General features: G+C 37.4%; 1 long non-coding RNA gene across 1 annotated transcript; it reads left to right on the top strand.

Moving 5' to 3' along the window:
• LOC126646836 (uncharacterized) lies at nt 1–25,585 on the top strand. The gene is made up of 3 exons (XR_007630414.1): nt 1–39; nt 17,005–17,119; nt 25,480–25,585. It is a non-coding gene; the product is annotated as an uncharacterized LOC126646836 (long non-coding RNA).
• The last annotated feature ends 374 nt before the right edge of the window (nt 25,586–25,959 follow it).

Below are 25,959 nucleotides of genomic sequence, written 5' to 3'. Positions count from 1 at the left end.
GCAGAAGACAACATGAGGATGCATTTGAAGCTGACACTGGTATAGTAATTTGCTTCTTGATGCTTTGGAAATTTATAGCACAACTTAACAAACATTCTGTTAACACCAATTTAAAGGGCAATGTATTCCCAAATTTAATGACATAATCACAAGGTTATTTGCCTTGGAATATATAAATACCCAGCAGATTTCCTCATGTAGGATTTTGGCTCATTTAACAGATTAGGCAGTAGTTCAGTAATTAGATTACGTAATTTACTACATGGGGCTTCTAGTTATATAAAAATTTAATTCTGTTTTATTTCCTATTTGTCTAAGAGAATTTTGTAGTGGGAACATAACTTTAATAAGCTAGAAAAGTATCTTATGTAGCAAACATTTCTTAGATAATTATGTCTGTTACGTTTCATACTTACTCATGAAAAGCATGTGCACATTATACCCCTCTTTACCTCTGTGATTATGAGCTAAATTCAATTTTGTCATTGAAACCACCCCGTGAAGGTTGATGCTGAAGAGCAAATTAATTGATCTCTTCATCATTCAAATAGACTTCCTCTTGGAGGACCATGGTCCTCAATGGCAATAAAGCCAGAGCTTGTGGCCAAAATGAGAAAGCTTTCCCTCAGGAGCATTACAAATATCTCTCCTCTGAGTAATCAGGCATCTTTTCTCCTTTTGGAAACTCAGGAGACTCATACTGGTGCATTGCTTCCAGGGATCAGGCTTAACCACATGCTGTTAGGAACAAAGCACAGACCACTCAAAAGAGAAGAAAGGAGGGGAAGTAAAGGACACAAAACAGAGAATGGAAGTGAAGTTTTGATAAAAGGAATGACAAATAGGTAGCATATGGGACAGAGATGAAATGGAGAATGCAGTTTGAGTAGGCAGTCGTGTCATGAGTTTATTCTTGAGGTTGTGAAGCGGGTGCTGTTTTGTTTTTCTCCAACCCCTGCACGTAAATGTGAAATGCTGTAGTGCAGTGTCTCTGGTATGGTGAGACTGCAGTGCAGAGCTGTGCCACCCCAAGGGGAGGCTCAGGAAAAGGTGGTGTTACTGACACCATAATGGTTCCCCATTCCCTTGGGAGTAGTGGTCATGATTGTGAGCCTGCCTAGTCATGGGAGACAGGGGTAAGGCATGGCACTTCTAGCCTGGATTGTACCCTGGGAATTCTGACATGCAACACTGCTTACAGGAGGAGAGAGCCACTTTCTAGGGAGACAACATTCTTATTTTAGTCTGTTTATCTCCCTCTTCCCTTTCATCTCAACTAATTACAGAAAAAATGACCTAAGGTATGAAAGCATCCAAAAGCCATTTTTTTAAGTACAATGGATGTGTGAAAACTAGTTTGTTCATATTTTAGATCCTAGATAGAAAGATGTTGAGATTTTGAGGATATTACAATTAAATTTTTATTTAAAAAGATATTTTATTCGAACAGATATTTCCTCTGTTGGACATAGAAAATAGGGTGGACAAGAAATGGAGAGATTTCTGATGCTCTCTATCTTATTGTATATCTGTGTGTATGTGAGAGAAAGCTCTGCTTAAAACCAAAATAATTTGGTTGTGTTAATCATTCCAGGGTTGAAGGCTTTTCCTAATAACCTACAATTGTGTATGCAGACAGGTATAGCAAGCAAAATATACATTCAGAGAATAAATTGTATTTGTGTATGTAGATGGAGCATTAACTCTAAAACTAGTCATCTACCATGGTGATGGTAGATTTGACTGTTTCCAAATGGAGATATTTTGTTGAATCATTTAACATAAATCTACCTGCAGGCCTCATAAATTGGCATCAAAAAACTCCCTTTGGGTCAAACAATTTTGTAACAGCCTTCCCTAATAATGCACTTTTGCCTAGCCAGTAGTGCAATCATGTATTAACAAGCATTTTTGCCTTACATTACCCGTCTTAGCTGTTCAGGGTAAAGGAAGTTTTTGCCATTGGAACAGAATAAATGAAGAAGACTTGCTTTAAATGTCGGTAGGCCCATGTTAAAACATTATTTGACACCTTTACTCTCTTTTAGCCCATGAAAGCTTGAGCCATCTTTAAACCTTTCTTTTTTTTGGTTGCAGTTCATGGTATTTTAGGGAACTAAATGCTTAGCTCTCAGAGAGTAACATTAACCTGTTACTTTCAAGAGAGGAGGCAAAATAAGATCTCATGCAGAAAGTCACTGAAAACTAGGGAAATTAGGGTCAAATGGCTTTGCAAATGCCATGAAGTTTCTAATACTACTGCTAGCATCCACATTTCTTGTATCTTCTAAATCTCACAATGCTGTCTTAAGCCCAGGACCAGCCCTGTTTGCTATTGTTCATGGCTTACTACTTGCTTGTAGAGTTCCATGGCAGGCAATTCTGACATCTTCATTTCCTAGCCTTGTATTCAGTCCTGTCCTGTCCTGTCCTAACTGGTTCAGTCATCCCTTGAAATTACAGCTGTGGATGAAACTGACAAATTAACCTTGTAGTCACCCATTCCATTTTAATAATAATAACAACATGGGAACCTTCCTTTGTTTGCAAAATTGAAATAAATGAAAAATGCCACAGCTAGAAATAAATTAGACCATCAACTACCATTGTGAGAAAGATTTAAGGAGAATACTGTTGGACATTATGCCATTACAAATGCAGTGTGTTTTCCTAAAAAATAAAGTGCTGCAACATCAAAAATAAGACTGGTTTTTCAGAGGAAATAGAAAATAGAAAGTCCATGTCACCACAGCTGAACAAAAATATTTTAGCAAGAGGCCAGGTCTACAAAAGAAAAGTCTCCCCAGAGATCCTTGCTTTATTCACAGCTAGAATGACCTAAAAATAACATATTACTGCATAGAAACACAGCTACATTATTCCCCATGCAGTTTTACCAACATTTCAAACTAAATTAAAGAAGTCATTCTAAATTTAGTTTTCTGAAGCTCTTCTGTCTTCTCTGTCTTCTACTTTATAATCTATTCTAATTTTTTTAGTGTTTAATTAAGAAATACTACTGGATTTCCCACGTCTGTCTTGATTTTGACGTATGCTTCCAAATTGGAAAGACAATCTTCCATGCACTCCCTCTCCTGTAGTTCTGCTTTCAGAAATTTACAAGATTTGTCTAGGATCCAGAGAGACATTCAGTATTTTCCCAATTTTGGAGCAGTATCTGGAAATAGTAGCTTGAAAGTTATCAAGAGCATTTCAAAGGATCATTGGGGTTAATTATAGCATAAGCTAGGGTTTTCTGGCTGGATATATTTTCTTCTATTTTGGTTCACAGGATTCACTTACTTAAAAGAACAGAGCATTGTACACCCATTTGTTAAAGGTCAAAATTTTGTTGTAGTAAATTAATGCCAGGCAGATTTTTTTTGCTAGGCAATTATTTTTAGCAGTTTATTTACTGCTACAATGCTAATGGCAGGTAAAAAGAAGTATGGGTATGTGAATTAATGTTCACTGGATTTTTTTTGGACAACATAGCCCCTTGTTTCCAATTTGCATTGTATAATGCTCATCAGTCAGTGTCAAGAGCTGTGTGTATCAGCAGCATCTGATGAACATTAGTTGCCATGTTAAGTTGCTCTACAGTGTATAAAGGCTAGTAATTTTCTGTTAGGACATGTCAAGGCTGTGTCATGTGATTGCAGTTGCATCCTCACTCATGCTGAGGTGCTCACTGTAAAGGGTTCTTATCAATATATGTAACTAATGATTTATTTTTATTTTCAGGAGTAAAGCATTACGAAGCAAAAAGTAAGAGCTCAGGTCTCTGCAGGACACACAGTTTTTCAATGTTTTTTGTGCATGTGCATTTATTTCCTCTAAAAAAATTTCTAAGAGCTTAAATAAGACCCTGAAGACAAGAGGTACAAAACTTTCCTCAAGATAAAAAAAAAAAATCACCTTCTGTCAAAATGCAAACCATGCTACTACAGAAGAAACAGAGAGAGTTTTGGCAAGACTAGTACAAAAAGCGTAGAACTTTTTTGATTATCTCTGAACAACTTACCAAAAATAAGAAAATGTTCAAACTTGGAGGATATGGTATAGCTGGAGCTGTTTAGGTACTACAAATTTGTGTGCTATATCAATTCACCTTTCTTTCAAGTTACTTTCATTCTTATGACCAGTGTTGCTTCTATTTGGGTAGGGGGAGGAAATTTCCCACTAAAAACATCTGCTTCTTGCATCAAAAGAGGCATCCATCACCAGAAAAAAAAACCCAAAGGGCAACAATTAATAATGTTAATGTTTTCATAATCATCTCTAAGCATGTACATTAATTCCTCATGGAGATAAATTAAATACTCTGCCCCATTTAGTTCTAGTGTTCCACATACATCCCTTATTTGGTCTTATTTCCAAGCTGAATTGCTGCAATATGGGGGCAAAAGAGGGGAAGGAGAGAATGAAGAAGAGACTGGACCAGAAATTTCTTTAAAAATATATGTTAAGCATATATCAACTCTATCAAAACTCAGGCTATTAGAGAGCTGAAACATGAGCTAAGACCCTATGTGGCTGAGATGCCATTAAGTTTGACACTTCTAGCACTGCCTGGAGTCAGGATTAATTTGTGGCTTGACACTCTTGAGGGTTAAAGAAGAGGAAGAACAGTTTAAAAAAAAAAAAAAAGAAGGAAGACAGGGTGTGCAGTCAATTACAGCATATGAAACTGATCAGCTTTTTCTCCAAGTACTAAATTTGCAGAAATTTGCTAGAAACAGCTCATTGCACTGGTGTATGCGGAAATGGGAGTTGTATTATGTGACTTTTCAGAGGTAGACTGAAAGTCTCCTAAATTCTAACAACTCTGCTATACTTTACATTACTCTGTTACTCTGTGTTATGATTCCAGAGAACAGAGTTGTAGTTTTTCCTTGCTGAAACAATCCATTATCACCTTCATCACACCCCTATATTTATTTAACTTACTGCACTTCCAGAGTTTCCATGACTGACTTTCTGTTTGGTAATATATTCCCAGAGACACAACAACCTCAAAAGTCTCAATCCCCACATTGCAGCAGAGATGGAGGTGGGCTCTCTACCATGTCAAACAATCAATTAAAAATGTGTTGAATATGGAATTGTAAACTGGACACCGCCCACACAAAGAAGAATACTCCTACTCCTCCTGAAAACTTGAAGTTGACAAGTAGGTTTGGTACCTTATGCAACAGCTTTAAGGCCCTGGAACAGGACAGAAAACCGATAGGGTTGATGAACGTCCTTCTGGGGTGATAAGGTTGCCTAGGGCAGGACAGCCTCCCAGCCACATCAGAGCCACCTCTGTTAAGAAAAAATAAAGGATAGTTGTCATAGGTGCTTCCCTTCTGAGGGGAACAGAGGCCTTAATATGACAACTGTACCCAATCCACAGGGAGGTCTTCTTCTTCCCTGGGGCTCAGATAAAGGGACATTACTAGAAAACTCTCCAGCCTGATATAGCTCTCTGATTATTATCCATTATTTGTTCTTCATGTCAGCAGCAACAAGATAGCAAAGAGAAATCCAAGAGCAGTTTCTCCTATTCTTAAACATCCAAATATCCATCCTAAACATTTGATTTTTGGACTGGATCCTTTACAAGGATAGACATTTGATTTGAAAAAGTGTGATGACTAAATAATCTGAGTGCTTAGAAGCTGCTTTTCTTAGACTACTCTCACTGTTGCTGTATTTTAGGATGTTATAACCACGCACAGAACCTGGAGGACACATTGTAGAAATATCATGGAAACTATGAGTCATAGGAATCTTATTGTAGATGCTAGTAAGAATTGTTTAAGAAAAATCACACAGTGGGTTATAAAACTGTATTAAATACTGCCCATCCTACTAAACTGTAGTGCAATTGAATATTTCCTGGGTTTTGACAAATAATTTATGGAAGAACATGCTCTATAATACAGAAACAAAAATTAGAACTCAGCTTTATAATATGCAGAGAGCAAATCAGGCATATATTAGAAATAATACAAGAAAAAACAGAAAGAACAGCAGGAATGTAGAATTTATGCATTAACTCACACATATGCAAAATGAAAACACACTACTAAAGACACTCAACACAATGCCAATTTCAAAACATAGAGCTGGGTACCAGGAAGGAATTTAGCAGGATGTCTTTGACTTAGGAAAAACTATTGTAACACAAATCTGCCATTTTTAGCTTCTCAAAGACAGATAATCCCAAAATCTTCTGAGATACTGAAGTCCCAATAGGCAGCAAACAGGTGACAAAGAAGAAAATAAAACTTGTCCTTTTTAAGAACAATCAGAAAAGTATACTATATAGCAACTGGAATTAAACACAAGCAATTTTTGAAGTTGAATCATAGCTGTGTTCAGTGAGACACTTAGGGAATCAGAGACTTTTCAGCAGATAATTTTCTACTGAAAACCCTTACATGCTCACTTTAGTTCAAAAGGAACTTCTAAGCAGGGAAGAGAAAATTTTGAGCCATTTTACTCCATTTTAAAGGTAGTGAGTGATGAGAATGAACCTCTTTCACAAACAGGTGCGCCAGTGAAAATGCAATGTCTAAAGCAGCTTGATCCTCTCATTCACTCAGTGTGTGTTCTCCTGTGCATGCCATTTATATATTAACTTTTTCAGATCTTTGTGTTTGGTTTGCCGTTTAAACTCAGAGAAAATTGGTGTTAGTTTGCTAATAAAAACATTAAAAAATTAGGTACTCTGAATTTTATGCTTGTCTCTTAAGATGTATTTATTCTTATCCAGAAATAAATGGTAAGATCTGGTATTTCTTTCCTTCATTCTTTCAAAGCTCTGTTTACTATCATCATGAATTTCTCTGCAGGACAACCAAGATATCTGCAGGTCAAGCACAGCAACACAAATTTTTAAAAACATAGACATCCATCTGCATGTCTTTTATCTATCCTGTATATAATCAAAAGGGTATGAAAAGCAAGTAGGATTCGATTTTTCCAAGTTATTACTAATGCTAATGCTTTTTCTGCCCTGTCTCCTTTTGCAATATATGTACCTGATTATATAAGCAAAAGTTTTTAGGAAGAGATGTTGCATATTGGAGCTCTCAGATGCTTCCAGAATATTTCAAAATAGATGTCTGAGGCTTGCACAGCAGTAAAATCAATGAGCAGGAGAAGAGCAATCAATTCCTTCCATGGAACAAGGCATTTTGCATGCATCCACTCGTGCATGAGCCTACCTGCTTTACAGGTTGAGTTGGGAGACCAGTGAGTGCACAGCCGATGTACATCTGTATTAATGACATGACCTCAGCTGCCTTTTGAAATGTTATCTTGTATGGACTTAATCAAAAGATTAAAGAAAGCACCGTGCCACTTCAAATTGATACCGGACAGTTTATAAGCAGGAGATACTGTAACAATGGCAGCATTGTTAAACACTTACTTGCATCTCTCTTTACAGAGAAACACAGGGGAGAGCAGTTCAAACCACAGATCAGTTTGCAAGTAATGACAGAGAGTGAAATAGATATGTACAGATTAGAGAATTGCTTCTTAAAAGCTTAAGTCCACTTAACGCAGGCAAAGCATGTTGCCCTGATGAAGTGCCCTGATGTTAGTCTTTGTCGCTGCAAGTGAGGAAATAAGCAAAGCAATAGCTATCTTTTTCACTTGTATTGAGATTTGTTTTACAGGATTTGAATGTAGATAAACAGATATCATTATTTTAATTGTTTTAAATTAAAGGAAAGCACAATAAGAATTAACTTAAGAGTGATTTGTTTCATTCTGGGGGAGTTCTGGGCACCCTAAGAAAGGACAGGAGGCAAGAAGGAAAAACTATCAAAAACAGTGGAGAAAAGTTTAACTTAAAAACTTTCTGCACTACTTTGAGATAAAATACCTGTCAAGTATTTGAAAATCAATGAATATGATAGATTGTACACCAATAAAAGCACTGACTTTTCAGAGTTCCTAGGTGCTCTGTGTAAGTAGGTGTCCGCTATCTATCTGTACAGCATCAGCATGGGTCCATTAATTCATATGACAGCTGCTGACCCTTTTCTAAGCAGTCACCCTGGCACTCAGATATGAGATCAAGTATTTATGATATTATGCTGGCAGTGATGGGGAGGAAGTCTTTGGTGACTAGGCTATTCAGCTTTCAGCATTTTCAAAAACTTATCACAATGCAAAATTAAGAATCTTAGTGCTGACTTTGTATCAGGAAGGAGCAGATATTTGGATTCATGGGTGAATAGGTCTGGTGTGGGCACAGGCCCCATCTCTGCAATCACAACAGATTTGCAGCGGGTCTGACAGTCCTTCTGGAGGTGTTGTATAGAGCAGAGAACTAAACAGCCCATCCGTTTTAAAGGCATTTGGAGACACAGGTGCATGAGTCATCAGGCAAAGCCCATTTCTCACTAAATGACCAGATTTTGCATGTGTGCATTTGTAGCTGCTGTTATTATGTTCTTATTTTAATTTTATTGTCACAATTACATTCTCAATATTTTGCTGTGATGCCTTGATGCTTTACTGAAATGAAAGGAGAAATGACTCAGGAGTGCTACAAAACTATCAGCTGGTCTGTTTGTATCCTGTACTTGATTCACTTCCAGGTTGCTTTGTTCTTTTCAGAATGGTGGGGGGAAAAGCAATGCTACAATTGTTAGTTTTTCATTAGATGTGTAATTTACACAACACACATAATTTTTTTCTAAACCTGTAGCAGTACCAGGAGAAATTATAAGAAAGATGGGAAGCTGTTCTGCATACACCAGAAGCAAATAGATTTTATTTAAGGTGATAAGTGTGTGAAAGAATAAGCAGAACTCAGTAACATTTATGAACAAAACATAGTTAATGGGGGTTTCACCCACCTCCAGAATTTCTTCGTTTTAGACGGTGCAGGTAAATATCTAAAGGCCGTGTCTTTGGTTTGAAAAAAGATTACGTATTTGACTCAATCTCTTGGTCATCCATTTACAGTAGTCACAAAGACTAATACCAAAATTCACTTAAGATGGACACTGAAGCAAAAATATATTTAATATTTCCATCACAGTGCTAGATTGGTTTTGTGTGGAGGCACCTCATATAGACACATATGGATAAACCAACACAGTGGGCCAAAATTAGAAAGACAATTTTTTGGTTTAGCTTTCAGCCTTGCTTTCTTCTCTCACACCCTTTCTCTCTTTTCATCTTCTCCCTGCCACATGTACTCCCTCTTCCCAATGCTATACCAGTCATGAGCAGGATGGGTTCACACTTTCATGTCTCCATGGCTCTTGGTAGCATATGCCAATGTGTCTGTCTTGAATGGTATCAACTGGTAGCCCATGAGATATGAGCTGAGGCCTCTCTTAGACCTCCAACTCTGTCCTACCACTTTGACTATAGCAGAACAGGCAGATTACCACAACTGGGGCATAATTTTGTATTAATTACATGATTCAAGATGCTGAAGAAGCCTCCTAAGAAGTGTAGTAATTTATCAATATATTCTGTTATAACTTGTTTCTTTTGTTGCTTACTTCCTCTTCTTGCATTGCTTTCCCTCCTCTTCCTTCTGCAGTCTTATTATAAAGACCTCACTGCAGTGTGATGGATTGTAATAGGCATTTACCCTCATAGCCCTCCAAGATTTCCTCTGCAACTGGAGTTCTTCAGATGGCATGCAAAAGCAGAAAATCAACTCTTGTTGAGCCAGCTTCCCTCACCAGATAATATTTGTTAAATAAATGAAAATTATTTGAATACTATGCTGGTACTGAAAGCAGTATCTTATTCCTTGATCTTACAAAACATGCTGCCTGCACAACCATGTCTTATTAAAGACAAGCTATGCCATGGTATAAAAGATAAATACCTTTATTTGGCAGGGGGCTACTTATTTATTGTGGTTTTTTATTATGTCATTACTAATATGGGAAACATTCTCATCCATTGACACTTCATTTTTTTAACTCCTCAGGAACTATACAGAAGAAATTTGTACTTGAAAGCAACATCACTGGAGATAGACTTCCAGAATTTTTTTGTTGGTTTTTTTTTGGTTGGTTGGGAGTTTTTTTTGAGTTTTGGTTTTTCTTTTTGTTTTGTTTTGTTTAGTTTTGCTCCTTCTAAGCTGGAGGCTGACAGCTCACTACTTATGTTAAGGCCCAATTCAGCTTTGGACAGTAACGTGAGTGGCACCAGATCTTACATACTAGAGATTCATAAAAATTCTGTTGGTTGACTTTTGACAACGCATGAAAGGTGTTTTTTGAGATGTGAAATATAGCTCTTTCTCAAGACTTATACTGCAAGTACAGAACACTGCAGAAAATGTGTGCACACTGGATAAAACTTAGGAAGTATTATGGTGTTCATACCTACCTTCCACAACTTATGTAGAAATATTCAGAAACATTAAAAAGTCAGATGTGCTGTTACACAATCCACTCAGCTGCATTTTCCACCCCAACACGTAATACAACAGCTGGCTAGAGCAGGTTGGGCCTCAGTAGAAAAATGGAAAGCTAAAATGGCATTCACAGGGGAAAAGGCATGGGGGCAGGCACATGTGTGCGAGTGTGCACAGACAGATACACACTTATGCACACCCTTCAGATATGCTACATTACTATCTGAAGGAATGAGACAAAATTGCAAAACTTTCCTGAAGAGCAGCATCTAACTAGGTTAAAATACTTGATCTGGCTTTACTGTCTTTATCATGAGGTAACACTGATAAGGACCTGTTAAACCATTGACTCCTGGCTTAATGAGATTTGTGTTTTAAGAGAAAGAGCAAGACACCTTCTGGCTGGCTCTCAGCAGTGTAGAAAAAGTCAACCACGCTACCAGAGAAAACAGAATTGAATACAAAGAGATGAGACAGAGCAGAAAGGAGGAAAAGACAATGTGTGTTGCAAATTAAATTGTTCTCAGTGTCCCGCTGATACATTTAAGTATTCTATGAAGTATTTTCAAAGAAGTACAGACAGCCACCATACTCGCATTTCTTTTTGAATGAATATTTTAAATCAAATTACTGAAAACAACCTTCAGCAGCTCAACTGGCCTGGAAACAACAGTTTTTGTTTGCTATTCCTGGCAGTTTCTGGTAGGTCAGTGCAGACAATGCTGAGTTCTGGCTACCCTGCACGGACCCTTGTTTTGCAGTACACATTCCACTGATAAAGGCTTCTATATTTAAATGAAAATCATTAAATGGAAGTTAAGACCTCATTGGTGGCTTATTGCCACTGCTTTTCTTCTGCCCATGAAAAGCAATTGAAAGGTGTCAATATTTATATAATAAAAGCAGAACTTCTGTTACTTAAACTAGACAAAGTAGAATAAAAAAATGCTGTTATACACTGAGGTGGAGATAAAGGAGAATGGTGGGGATCTGTGGAATGACTGCACATTTCTTTTTTGTTTTGTTTTGTGGGGTTTGGAACCAGTGTTGCTGCAAAGTTGTGCTAGTCTTCAATGGTCCCCAAACCAGCCAAGCTTCCCAGCACTCCCAGGAGATGGCAGAGTCCCAGGTCTGCAGGGAGTCACATCCCTACACCAGAACACCCTAGCAAACAAACAGCTCCAGGCTTGCTTAGACAATGGTGTGAGTGGATTCGTGTCTTTTGGGGGAGAAGCCATAGAAATGAGCCACACAGATGGTGTTTCCTCTTTTGTAGAAATTAAACTTTCACAACTCCTGAAATGCTTTTACTTTGGTGACCAATGCAGTAATTTGTAATGTGGTGCACTTAGCTAAGACGTTTAAGGAAGGAAATGCTGGTTTGCGGTAAAGACATTGAACTAACTTTCCACTTACTAAATACTTTCTGAGTGACCCTGAGCAAGAGCTTTTCTCCTCCAGCAAGACTTGTCCTACCTCTTCCAGGGGTATACTTTTAATCTACAATACCAAAAGCAGAGCTTTGTGAATAGCAGTGTCAGTGCATGGGTCATCAATTTTTATTTATCCAGAAACAGGGGATTGGGAGGAGAGGGGAGAAACAATTGTTACTTTTCCTGCTTGAAATTAGGAAAGTTTTGGCAAGAACTCCTTTACAAAGTCATGGAAATGCTCCTTTCTCTTGAATTTTTTTTTTCTTTTTCCTCAAGAGAAAAGAAGCTGCTTTCTCCCTCAGTCTGCACTGAACAAACATGGCTAGTTTAGTTCCTACAATGAGTTTACTTAGCAGTAGAAAGCGGAGAAGAAAAGCTGGTTTTCCCTTCAGCTCAATGCGGAAACTGTCAGAGAAAACTACTGCTGTGTGTAACCGAGTTTTTATCCCAGATACTGCTTCATGTTTAGATTGCACTCAAACTCATTGAGCCATATGAAGCAAATTTTTTAAAATGCCAAATTTGTCCTCCAGGACTGTCCCTGGAGACAGAGGGGGTGACATTTGTGCTGCTGTGCTACTGTTATCTGTCTAGCGAGGGAAATATATCCGGAATCACATTTAGGCTGATAAAGACAATGATAACAGGATAAAAAATTCCTTAAGCACTGATAGCATGTATTTACTGCTCCAAACCCATCATGGCTGTCACATCAAATAAAGGAAGCAGAGACAGAATAGTTGCAGGGAATAGAATATGTAAGAGGATTAAACAAATGTAAGACTAGATCCAACTATGTCCTTCAGGAGTACAAATTGTTTCCTTATCCATAGGATTCTTTCTATCAGTATGTGTCTATCAGACACATACTGTAACACCTACAGCTACTGTAAAAGCCTCCTGTATCCAAGGATAAATCACAGCAGTTCCAGGCTCTGCAGCACAAATCACAGTGGATTTCTTGAGGTAAATCTGCAAATAGAAGAGGGCTATGCTCATGTTTCTCCTTCCTGGCATTTATAAAAACCAACAGCATGAATATGAGCATCTAACATTTGGAACAGAAAACACGGCTGATGGAGGGATTGGGAACTAATGAAGCAGGAAAACTACTAAGTGCAAATGAGTAGATCTTCAGTGGCAATAGACTGATAATTTCACCCAACAGAGGCTATTATACAAACACCTCGTAACAGATCTCTGCTTAGAGAGATGTGCTAAATTTTCCATTATCCACTACACTTTTCAATGATCAGCAGTTTCAGGAAGAGATTTGCTTTTAATATTTTCGGTTTAGGAGAGCATTTTTGTTAGTTGGAAATTAGAAAACACAAAAGACCAGCGTCTTGGACAACAACTCATGGAAAAAAACCTAAGCAATCAACCTTGGTTCAAATCCTGTGCAGGTCTTGGTAGTAGTAAGCACTTAGACAGCAATTTCCTCTGTCCAAAATATGGATATATTTCACAAAGACTAAGGGCAACATTTTCCAAAGCTTATCTGCAGGTAACTAATTAGGTAACCAGATAACTGGGAACACAGAGATTTTCAAAGAAGGTGAATTGCTACACTTTCATTGTACATGTTCTTGTGCTCAGGTATTCAATCTCTACATAGGATGAGATGACTATGAGGCATAACCATAGTATGGTAAATTGATGTTCATATCTCTGTTTTCCTAATGATTTTCAAAGGTGTTGTTTGTAATGGTGTTTAAGGTTTGCTAAAACATCCTTTTTTGTTTGGTTGTTTTTTGTTTTGTTTTCTTAAATGGCAAAGAATCCTGGGTGATGGAAAGTTCAGGGATTTAGGTTTTTTCCCTCTTTTCAGAGATAATTCCTCTGCATGGTGATTTGTAGTGGCAGGTTTACAGCTTTCTCAGTTAGCTCCATTGAACACTTTGGAGTCCTGAAGCTGTCTGGGCAGTTTACTTCCCTTGTCTTGAGCTGAAATGTGTTGTCTAGCAACAGACAGCTCTCTTTGCCTTACTGGAAGAAATATGATGCTTATCTCACCTGTTGTCTGTTCTATATTTTTCTACCTGCCAAAATTAAAAAATGGTTAAGTGTAGGAAAGTTTGGTGTAGAGTGCTTTATGTACTGACTCAGAGACACTGATGTAAGTATTTTAGCTCTGTTGAGACCACAGACTCACGCAGTAATAATGTAGGTCAATCTGAATGAAATGCTTTTTTACCAGAAGGGAATAGTCTGTGGCATACTTTAAACAAAACCCTTTTCCTCCATTAACTAGGATTTCTTTTCAGGAATGATACAAGTTTTGGTGGTAGTTATCAAGGGTAAAAACATACAGACTATGTGGCTGTCCAACAGAAACCTCGTGATGGCAGCTAGACAGGCAGCAGAAACACCCACACCTCAACATAGCTCTACACTCTCCAGACTTTAAAGTCGTCAAAATGTTGTAAAACTTTCTGCCTCCTTTACAACTTTACACATTGTGATTAAGGAGATATCTTTTAAAATATGGTTATAAATTATTATTCTTTGCAACAGTTCTTTGTGGTTGAAAAAATAATATAACAGTATACCCACCTGGTAAAAAAAGGCTGGATACATTGCAGTGCAGCATGAGGAGAATCGTGATGATAACTCTGCTCTCTGAAACAGTGGTAATTGTAACCACAATTCAATTCTTTACCATGCCAGCAAATGAAATAAATGAGCATTTAAATGTAATACCCAATGGAGACTTCTCAGGAGAAGAGAACCACCATGCAGGTTAGCATGACTGCTAACCCTTTCTCAAGTCCAGGACATAAGGGAGCATAAATCATGCTTACGATTCTTTGGCATCCATTTGCAAGACATCTGGAAGACCCCTTGCAATATCAGCTCCAGCTAACCTCGTTGCTGTCTCCCCTTCATACATATTAAAAACTATAAAATCTAGAATATAATCACTTCTAAAAATTTCTTAGAAAAGGGAAAACCCACTGATATCAGAGTTTGCTTTACAAATTAAAAAAATATTCCTCCTATCTTAAGAACTCAGTGCAGATATTTTTAGATTTGTGCAGCAAATTGGTTGTTACATGGAATTTTAAAGGAATGTAAGGCAAATTCAATGTCTAAGTGTTTTACTGGGCTAAGTACTTACTTAGACTTTATCATTTCAATTGAATTTGTAAGCTAATTATTTCAAATACACTTGAATTTGAGTGCTATGCATATATAGTATACTTCATATTTTTTTGACAACCCTATCTTTTTTAGCATCACAGTGAATCTACTTCATAAACTGTGTATGTTGCAGTAGATGCCTAATCTGATAAGAATTTAAATATTACTTAGATAAAGACAATTTTGTCCTTGCTTACAACTGTGTAACTCTAAAGTGGTTTTTCTTTTATTTTTTACAGTCTTCAAATGCTAACTTCAAAAGCTTTGTCCTGAGCACAACTGCTGACTCAAAAAGTACAGTACCATGGGTAGTCTATGTATAAAAACTCTCATAGTGATAAAGCTTTTGCTGTATTAACAATGGAAAAAGGGGCTGAGTAAGATTTTCAAACATCAGTTCTGTACTCAACTTCATGAATTTTGGTGAAATAGATGGGCTCAAAAATCTAGTATATTCATTGGAAACTTCCCCGGAGTGTAATGCTAGGCAGAATACTTAAATGGGTCTTTTCTACACTGTCCTAGATTTCATTAGAAATACATGCCAGGAGCACACCAAGCTATTATAAAAGGGTATATTCGCGAGAGTTCTCTTACAGCTCTGGCTGCTCTGAGTCTTGCCCTGGGTAGCATTTTCTTTTGATGGACTAAATTAAACTTTAAATAAGGTAGACCTATGTGTAAGCACAATACTTGAAATGCCTTTGCTCCTATGCCCTGCTCAAGAGAGTCAGATCAGCCCAAGAAACCTATTTTCTTAATACATAGTCTACCTGAAACTTGATAAAAGGGTAACTAAAAGCATGACAGATAAAAGCACATGCTACTTTACACGGAACTAAAAACCAAAATGTTGAGTGCATTTTTCTTTGAAACGATGTTTCTGTCCACAATGTTTATGCACTAACATAACCGTGTCATGAGGAGGAATACAACATCAACACTAAATAACAGAAGCCAAATGCCTTGCACCCATCCACACTGTGCAGCAAAGTGCCAGCTGACATGACATTCAGTTTGCACAGCTAACTGTATCACAGACAGCAAATAAGAAACATATGCATTTTCATGAAGACCCTGGCAGAAACTTCATCTGGAAGAGCAAGACTTAAAGTGAATAGACAAAGACAAATTAAACAGAAGAAAAGAAGTATGGTTCTTTGGCGCAAAACCAAATTCATGCAAAAGCCAGGAACAGCTTGAGAACCAATTTCATGCTAATAAGCAAATGCTAGTGAAGTATGATGTTTTATAGAAGATTTTCAGAGAGGTACTTTCATATACCTTAATGGATTTGGAAGACAAGTATTATTTCTCCTCATAATGCAGACAATGCAAATGAAGGTCATTAAACTGCTTGTCCCAGGACATGTAGGATTAAAATAATGCTGTTATAATCCTTTCTCTCCAAGGGTACCTTATACTACCCCTCAGTACGCTCTAGCTTGCAAAGTTCTGGTCAGAACTAAGATATTTTGTCTCCTGGGCATTATTGAAAATATGATAACTTTCTGTGCTGGATTCCCTGGGTTTTATTAAATGTAATTCATGTCAGGAGTCTATTACCATACCAGCTACTGCAGGCAGCTGTAAACCATCCATCTGGCATACAAGAATAATGATCTTGATACATATTCAGTGTATTTCCCTGAGTACTCTGGAAATCAGATTCACTTCAGGAGGAAATTAGGAGGCAAGAGCGACATGCGAACACAGCTATATGTGGCAGTAACCTGCCTTAAGTCTTTCCAGGAGCATTGAAGCTTAGAAGAAATGATGAGATAATTACTAGTTCCTTCAGTGTGTCCTTTCCTTGCTTTGACTAGGTCCACTCTTGGGAAACAATTAAATTTGACTTCTGTTTTACCCAAGATGGGTGTATTTGAAAACCTGGTTATTTCATGAGGGAACGGTTGAAAAATTTCTGGCAGTTGCATCACTTAAGGTTAAACTCATTCTTCCTGCCCTTTTCCCACCAATTGCAGTACAAAAGAGGAAGTAGTTTCTAATGTACTCTTCTCTCTCTTCCTTTAGCCTGGACGTTAAGCACCTGCTGAAGACATAACTGCCACATACCTCTTTTGCAAAGCAAACAGAAAAAAGTTACTCAACTAGAAACTCTATGGAAAAATGCTGAAGACTTTGTGAGGTGAGATTTGATACTCTGAGACCACAGAACGGATTGCCAACCTGTGAAAAAAAATTAATTTCTTCTTATGCAGTTCTTGATTAATAGTGGTAGGGCCTGCTGCTGCACTAGTGATGTCCTCAAGGGCTCTTGACTTTGAAATAGAGCAGATGGCAGGAGGACGCCTTCCTGCTCTGTAGAATCAATTAGAAACATAACATGCTGCTTCTATAAGGACTCCCTTTCAGAGAGAATTCATAGCAATTTGTCAATCCTTTTTTGAGTGCCTGCTCTATGTCTTTTAGTAATTGCAAATTATTGCCACACAAATTATTTCCTTCCCTTCCTTGCAACAACCAAGGTGATCAAAGAAAAGGAATACTTGTGGGCCAATGTCATAGCTTCAGACTGGGCATTTGATCCATAAAATTCATTTTCTGTGTTATGCAGAGACATCCATCATAATTGCTATAGCTCTTTGTTGGAACAGCATTTTGAAGTTCAGAATAAATTTCCTTGCAGGGAATCAAAACTGGTCCTAGCAGACAATAATTTTTTTTTTTCTAAAATATATGAATATTTGTTGTGCTTTTACCCCAGTTGGTAACTAAGCCCCATGCAGCCACTTTCTCCTGCCCCACAAGCAGGACTGGGGAGAGAATCAGAACAATAAAAGTGAGAAAACTCATGGGTTGAGATAAAGACAGTTTAACAGGTAAAGCAAAAGTCACACAAGCAAGTAAAGCAAACCAAAGAACTAATTTATCCCTTCCCATGGGCAGGCAGGTGTTCAGCCATCCCCAGGAAAGCAGGGTTCCATGATGCATAACACTGCCTTGGAAAGACAAACACCATCACTCCAAATGTTCTCTGCTTCCTTCCTCTTCCCCCAGCTTTGTGTACTGACTATGACACCATATGGTCTGGAATATCTCTGTGGTCAGTTGGGGTCATCTGTCCTGGCTGTGTCCCCTCCCAACTCCTTGTGTCCCCCTCAGCCTGCTGGCTGGTGGTGTGGGGTGAGGAGAAGAAATGGTCTTCACATTGTGCAAGTGTTGCTCAGCAATAACGAAAACATCTCCGTATTATCAGCACTGTTTTCATCACAAATCCAAACCACAGCCCTACACTAGTCACTGTGAAAAAAAATCAACCCACTCCATGCGGTATCTAAAGCAGCACAATATTTAAAATGCTAATACCTATTATACTAAATACCTCTATACCACACCCAGTATAGAAAGAGGTGGTTCATTTAGCAGCACTGGTGTATTTTTGGTATATTCACTCTGATACTGTCTTTATTGACGTGACCAATTTTACTCATGAACATGGAAAAAATGTTGGAAAGCAACCAAATTCCTTATTTACAGTGGTGGGAGCACAGGCATTTGGCACTTACATGGATCTCTCTTTGCTTTGAAATAAAGTTCATGACATATTCTGAGTTGGGAGGGACCTACAAGGATCATCAAGTTCAACTCTGAAGTGAATGGCCCATACAGGGATTGAACCCGCAACCTTGGCTTTATGAGGGCTCTTAGAATCATCAAACAACAGAATATCCTGAGTTGAATGGAACCTGTTATGAACATGGAGTACAACTCTAACTTCACACAGGGAAACCTAAAATTTAAACCATCTATCCAAATGTCTCTTGAAGACTAATAGGCTTGGGGCCATGACAATTTTCCTTGATTGCGTGACTATCCCCTCATTAAAGAACCTTTTCCTAATTCCCAATCTGAACTTCCTCTGATGCAGCTTTAAGTCATTCCCTTGAGTCCTGTCAGCAGATGCCAGAGAAGAGATCAGCATGAGGTGAAGCCACAGCAGCAATGGTACATGTAGAAGGACACTTTTGATCTGTTAGTTATACTGTGCTTAGTGAATCCCAGGGTAGAGTTGGCCCTTTTGTAGAAATATTGTTTTTATCTCTTGTCCCCATTCACCTCAGAAATTGCTGAATTCTCATTGGGCAATAAAACAAATATATGATTAGATAACACAGTAGAAGATGTCACAGTGGTTGTACTCTGCTTTTACTCTTGGATGTATTGTCCTTCACATACATTCAGAAGTTAGTCTGAAAATATCTTAGAATTAATTTACAAATCAGATATAAAGTGCTTCAGGCCAAATTTTTTATAATGTCAAATCTTTTGTAACGACAAAGAAGTGTGAAGCCACCAGGAACCTGCTTCAATGATTCTCTGATCAGTGCCATTCCTCAGAATAAATCCAACCTGTGCAAGGTTGCTCATGAATGTAGTTTTCCATTACCTCTAAAGCTTAGGTGCTTCTCACACTTCCACAGTGTTGATTTCAGACTGTAAGGAAGAGAAATCAATGCATATTAGCAGGTCTTTTTCCGTAACTTAAGGTTAAGGGAAGACAGGGACTGAGAAAGGTGAATGAAGTAAGTAACTTTATTTTCTTCAGAGGTCAAGCACAATACTTTTCTCTGACATTACTAATGGCAGGACTGACTGAGACCTACTTTAGGCAGTGGAAATCTTGTCAGATACTAAGTTAAAATGATGTAAGGACAACTATAATTTTACATCTAGTGGTCTAGAAAAAGGCAACTAAGTTCTCTGGGCAATGATAAGTATGTTTGAGACATGACTTTGCATGAAAAACGATCCACATGTTGTGAAAAGGAAGTTTTACCTGACCAGTTTGAAGACCAGCTTTTCCACAGTTTGGGCTGTATTGAGCTATTAGTGAAAATAAAGGGGAATTTACAAGAATCTTTCAGTAATATAGGATGAAATTCTGCATATATAGGGCTTCCTTCCTTCTTCTTTTTCATGAATGTAATTAATTCTGTGGTACTATGTGGGCTGATATGTAAACTGCTACCACTACAACTGTTTTTTAAGGAACATTTTGTTTATGAAACCCAGTATCATAATTAGTATATTAAACTTACTAATTAGTTTAAATTTATGGTTTAGCATAAGTAATTTCTAACTTGATTTGTTGATAATTTATTGTGCTTTAACTATGCTTGTGCTACTTGGTTTCAGTAGGAAAGGTCACTCTATACTGACTGCTCTTATACATCTTCCTGTAAGCAGTCCAAACCAGGAACATCATTAACTTTTCAAAATACAGTCAAAAACTTCTGAATCTCTGTGTGCCTACCATGTAGAAATTCATCAACTTTCCCTAGTGATCTGTATTTTCCATAAATTTCTGAAACCTTTCTGAAGCCCTTCTAAGGCCTTCTAGTTGTCTTTCTGTGGATCTGCCCAATAAACATGATCTGATCCTGTTGGTTTTCTTCATTCACATCCTAAAAGTAGCCCTACTAGCTTAGTGAAGGTTAATCTTACTTACTGAGGTGAGCTCATCTGCCTGTGTTCCTTTAGGAGTTCATTTATTCATTAGAAATCCAAGACATTCACTAAAGAAGGTTGGAGTTGTTGCAAAAGAAGTGTTGGATTGTGGCTTGGATACGTTATTGAGATTCAGTTAAATGACTTGCTGAAAACAAAATAATGGAACAACCTTGTTTCAAACTTGAAATAGCCTGAGTGGTCTTGTGCACCAAAGTACTGTGTTTATCTATTACATGCAGAGTAAAACTTATCTCTACAAACAGTGCCATGGAACAAAAATCCTGCTGAAATTAAACAATCAAAGAAGATAGGTGAGGTGTGACTTTATGTAGTAAACAGTGATTGAGAAAAGAAGAGAAAACGGTGGGATTCTGCATGAAACAAATTGATTTATGCTGGAGTTTCACGAGCCTGGAGAAATTAAATTGCCCACTTCCTAATCAGTACAGCTCCCCGCCATGACAGTTCTTTACTTCATATTTCCTCTTCCATTTTTATTATAATTTGTTCTATATGGAAGTTCCCTAATTTACACTTTTATTGTATTTTAAATATTTTTATTTTTCAATTATTCCACAAGAGTGGTTTTTTTTTCATTACTTCAAGGAAAACACCATGTAGCTGTGCTAATTCTTTTTTCTTTTTGTTGAAAATATAACTTGCTCTGTTTCCTGCTTTCTTTGCTTTTTATTTGTTTACTTTCCATAGAAGTAGGGTTCGAGACTATGCTGCTATTGCATCTATGAAACACAATAACACTTCATTCCTTCTGTAGGATAAACATATGGAGAATACTGTATACTACTCGAACAGAAAATCAAAACCACCGACTTTTAAGCAATTCAGTCAAGGACAGATATTCAAGACTAAAGACACAAATAGATAATGAGCTAATATAAATAGTAATCCTAAACACTCTTGTTTTTGAGCAAGTTTGAAACTGAAGAATGTGTTTCAGATATTAAACTAGCATCACCACTCATCATTAATACACCAAGACTGTGCCTGCAGCCACAGGTTGTTATTTTCCCTCATCCAGCTGAGTCGTTAAATCTGCCAGCATGAGTGCCATCCATTCTTCCGAAATGGCAGCAGCAGCTGCAGAGAAAATGTAAATATATGCTGTAAAGGAAGCCTGAGATCAACCAGAAAATTTTGGAAATAGTGTCAGTGTTATACTACAATTTAAAATATAAACTTTCTACTGTATACTCTTCTTTCAGTTTGTTTTCTTGTAAGATATTCTTAGACATGTTACATATGCAGTCCTGGCATATCCTGGCATAAATTGTTATGAAAATTATTTGTAGTTCATAATTTAAAACCTCTGTAAAGTTAGGCAATATTTGGGTGACTGAAAGATAGAAAGTAAATGAGGTGGTTTTGTCAGAACCTCATTTTCCAGAATCAGGCCCTGATTAAGAGGAGCACTTTAGCAAATGACTAAGTACAAATATGTGCCTCAGTTTATGCTTTTTTTATGTTAGGGCTCAACTTAACCATGTTCTTAATGTGTTTTGCTCAACTGGCGCCAAAGTTCTGTCCATGAGCTTTAACCTCTGCTGTTCTGAGTGTAGGAATACAATGCACAATGCAGTAGAACTGGCAGATGTTGTGAGATTTCCATTATTTCAAGAGGATGTCATTTTTAGTTGATACCTTGTGAGAAGAGCTCATCAGATTTATGTCTCTGAATATGATCTCTGGCATGATCTGGCCTTGAGCCCAGACATTAAGCTTCAGCTTAAAACCTGATTCGCATCTGACTCTGAACACCTTGTTAGCTCCTTGTTGATGACACAGTATGGAAAGTGAATTATCTTGTAGCCTGGGGAGGCAGTTCATCAGTACAGGGATGACATACATTGTGGAGTACCACTGAAATGTCTAATATGGAGTTGGTCCTTGTGATTTCTATGCATTCATCTATCCCTACCACCACATTTCTTTCATCATTTTGTATTTCTGTTTTAAGACTCAACATTGGCATTGTGTCCTGTATCTGAAAAGATCTGAAACTAACAGTAGAATTCAGATCTTGCTGAAGTTTCTAGAGATCTATTCAAATTAACATTAATATGTATAACTTGCTAAAAGCTGCCACAGTGTTTGCAGCTTGTTTTCAAATTGATCAATGCAGGCCTTCTTTCCAGGTAAGTGATTTTAAAAATTTTCCCTTAGCTTGGACAATGGCCTTCACCATTTTTTTTCTGCTTCTCTGGAAGAATAAATAAAAAATTTGCACTCTAGCCAGGCTTTCTACTTAATTCTTCTTTTCACAAGCTCCAAATTGCTGCATTCCCATTACTCATGACATGATAAGGGTAACTTCAACTACTATCTCCTGCTATTCTGACAAGTAAAAATCCAAAAGGTCCAGATGATAAAGTTAGTATTTAACACAGTCACAATGAATTGGCATTGATTATGGAAGCCTTCTAGTCTCAGTTATCTTTAATTCACTCTCTCTTGCACATGCAAAGTTTTTGCATGGTATTTTGTATCTCATGGACAAAATTCCCGACTTTCTTTAAAACAGAGACCTTGTTCATTCTGTGAGAAGGACTTAAAGTCTTTTATGGTGCTATCTTGTATTAGCTCAAGTGGTAGAAACTTTGATGCATTTCAAATGTGCTTGTGATACCCCCTCCATCAAAAGACACTTTTGGCTGTATTAAGGATACTTATCTAGCGAATACTGTACTTCTCTAGTGTATTAGCCCAAACTCTCTCCTCTGGCATGCAATACCTCTATATGGACTAATTAAAATTTCCAAATGTCTTATGCCAGTGACATTTATAACGCTAAGTCACTACAGTAGAGAACTTCAAAATCTATGTCTGAAATAGCTCTCTGATAAAGTAATAGGTGTTCTTTTAGTTTAGAAAATTAGAAGGCCCCCAAATGTTTCACAATGAGCCAAGTTTACAAAATGACAAGAACATGCTACAGAGGCTTAGATACACCATGTGAGTATTAAATTCTGCATGGTTCCCTATCATAAATGTTTGTTTCACCAAGTATAATGATATGCATGCCTTACCTTAATGATGCAAGAATTCAGTCAAACATTATGGTGCCATCAGTCTCTACAGTTAAACAGCAGCACTTTGTTGTCCAACGAATGTTGCTCAGAAATGCTTTGAATTGTCTTGTGACAGTAGTCTGTGCCAGTATCTGTTTTAAACAATATCCTAGAAAAATAAATATGCCAGCTGCAAACATTGGGAGCGCATCAGATGCAGTTGATAAAGTCTTAGGAAAAGCAGGGAGGTAGTATCATTCTTGGGTTAATTGCAAGCTTTCTGGTTGAATAAGGAGCATTATTATCTGAGGCCTTTGCTCTCAGTCACGGGTCAAAGTGCAATGCTGCATGCAGTAAAAAATGACTACAAAGTAAGTCTCTACTGCTGAGGTATGTTAGTGTAAGGATCACAAAATTTGACACTGAATTCTCGATGTCATCTTCCATGTCTTACTAAAAGAATTTCTGAATTCTTTCTCAGATACTTCTACAGCTGTCTGCAGTATCAGCAGGATGGCATCAGGCAAAACTGTAAAATAAAGAAATATAATGATCTTTGATTTTCCATAAAATTTGAGTTGTTTCTCTAAAATCTACATAACTGTAGATTGCATTTGATTTTGAGAACACTTACCACTTTACTTTCAGTAAAACAAGCCATCTATTAAAAAACAACAAAAGAGAGAATAAAAATATAATATCTTCAGGTTTTCTGTCTCTACTGTAATGTTTTAAACTATTTGCTTTTTGTTCCATTGAAAGTGCTTTAACTCCTCAAAATGTTGCAAGAGATATTTCAATAACATGAATTCAATGTCACTGAAGTGGTTATATTTCAGTAGAGAATAAGCAATCCTTAAATAATGTGCATTACTTTCAGTCACAGGAAAGAGAAAAAATAGGCCATGCTATTATTACTTGGTGCAGGCCTGTCCTGAGCGATATGCTTTTGTTGCTGTTAAGTAAATCACCAGAAATCTGTATTGAGTAAATGCATTCTTTTATTTTGCTATGTACATGCTTGTTCTTGAGCTAGGATGAATCACCAAAGCTGCTTCATCTCTTAGTCATCTCATGGATTGGTTTCTTTGTTATGCAGAAGAAAATATGAAACTGTTCCAGGAAGTCAGAAAACAAAATACATTCCACCTAAAAATAATTGGGCTCATTTTACGATTACTTTACTTCATGAGTTTGGGCTGATTTATGTTGAAGAATCTGAAATATCTAATTGCAAAACCCCCATTTTGTCAATGTAAACTTTGTGGTTTACTGAGCAGTTCTAGAAGAACTAGAACAGGAAATAGTCCTAAATTTTGATGATTAAATTAACCAGAAAGGCCCCAAAATCTCTTGAAGGTGAAGGTTAATGTACTTATTGTAAAAGAGGATTTATTTGACTTACTGTTCCTAAAAAAGCCTTGAAAACTTACAGCAAGTACTCTGATGGATGTTTTATTTCTAAAATGCAATTTTTATTACAGCATTACTCAACCCATCTCTTTATCTTAATTAAAAGTCATGCCTGCTGTTCTTTGTGTGCCATCTAATGTTATTATGAGATATTTCATGTCATAAGTGGCAGTCTTGTTAATAGTCTGAAAGTAAAGGAAGAATTTATTGACTTAGCAGACATTTTTTGTAAGACATAAGAATGTGTGAGCTTACTAGGGAAAATTGAATCCACTGCACTGCTAGGAGACTTATATAGCAATGTTTTTGTAGTGCAATTAAAAAATAGGAAGCATTGGCAGACTACAGTTTTGGCATGGTAGACCCTGAAAGAAACTTCAGTCATGATCCATATGAAGACAAATCTTCATATTCTTCAACTGTTTTGCCTGTAGAAAAGGGGCAGCAGGATATTTGTTGCTGAGGACTTTATAACTTTTATGGCACAAGTTTTCTTCAGGAGTATTTGAAATGTTAATTAAAAAAAAATATTGTATTTAAATATAAGCAAAAATTGATATAAAATTCATTGAACAAACTTGCCTTTCCTCGACAGTGAAATAACAGCTCTACATTTTGCTGGGAAATGTCAGTCAGTGTGAGTCACTAATATCATGGGCACTGACAACTCTGCCTGTCTTCTTTCCTGGGGCTTCCTCCACCTATCCACGGGCCAGGACTGCATCTCAGCCCCCTGGGACTGTCAGCCCCTACTCCAGCAATACCACAGCAGGGACCTTCTCCAGCTCTCCACAGCACTGCCCTCATGGTCTATGGGCTCTACCACAGCTGTCCCCACTCCCAGGGAGGAGCCCAATGCCTTGACTGGGGCTACCTTTTGCTCTTGGCTGGTGCTGTGGGATGGGCTCTGGCTGCTCAGCTTCCATGAAACCAAACAGATATATTGATGTCTTGTATGCTTTAATGTATCTTTCATTTTAGTGAGAAATGGGAGAGTTGTTTGGTGATAATAAACTGGCACATGCTATACTGTCTGTTTCCTCATTGCAACATGTTAGAGGTGCTGAAGCCAGGT

This window comes from Myiozetetes cayanensis, unplaced genomic scaffold, assembly GCF_022539395.1.
Source record: "Myiozetetes cayanensis isolate MyiCay16 unplaced genomic scaffold, myiCay2020 scf4, whole genome shotgun sequence".
Classification (NCBI taxonomy): Eukaryota; Metazoa; Chordata; class Aves; order Passeriformes; family Tyrannidae; genus Myiozetetes; species Myiozetetes cayanensis.
This window is presented reverse-complemented; position numbering and strand designations above follow the sequence as displayed.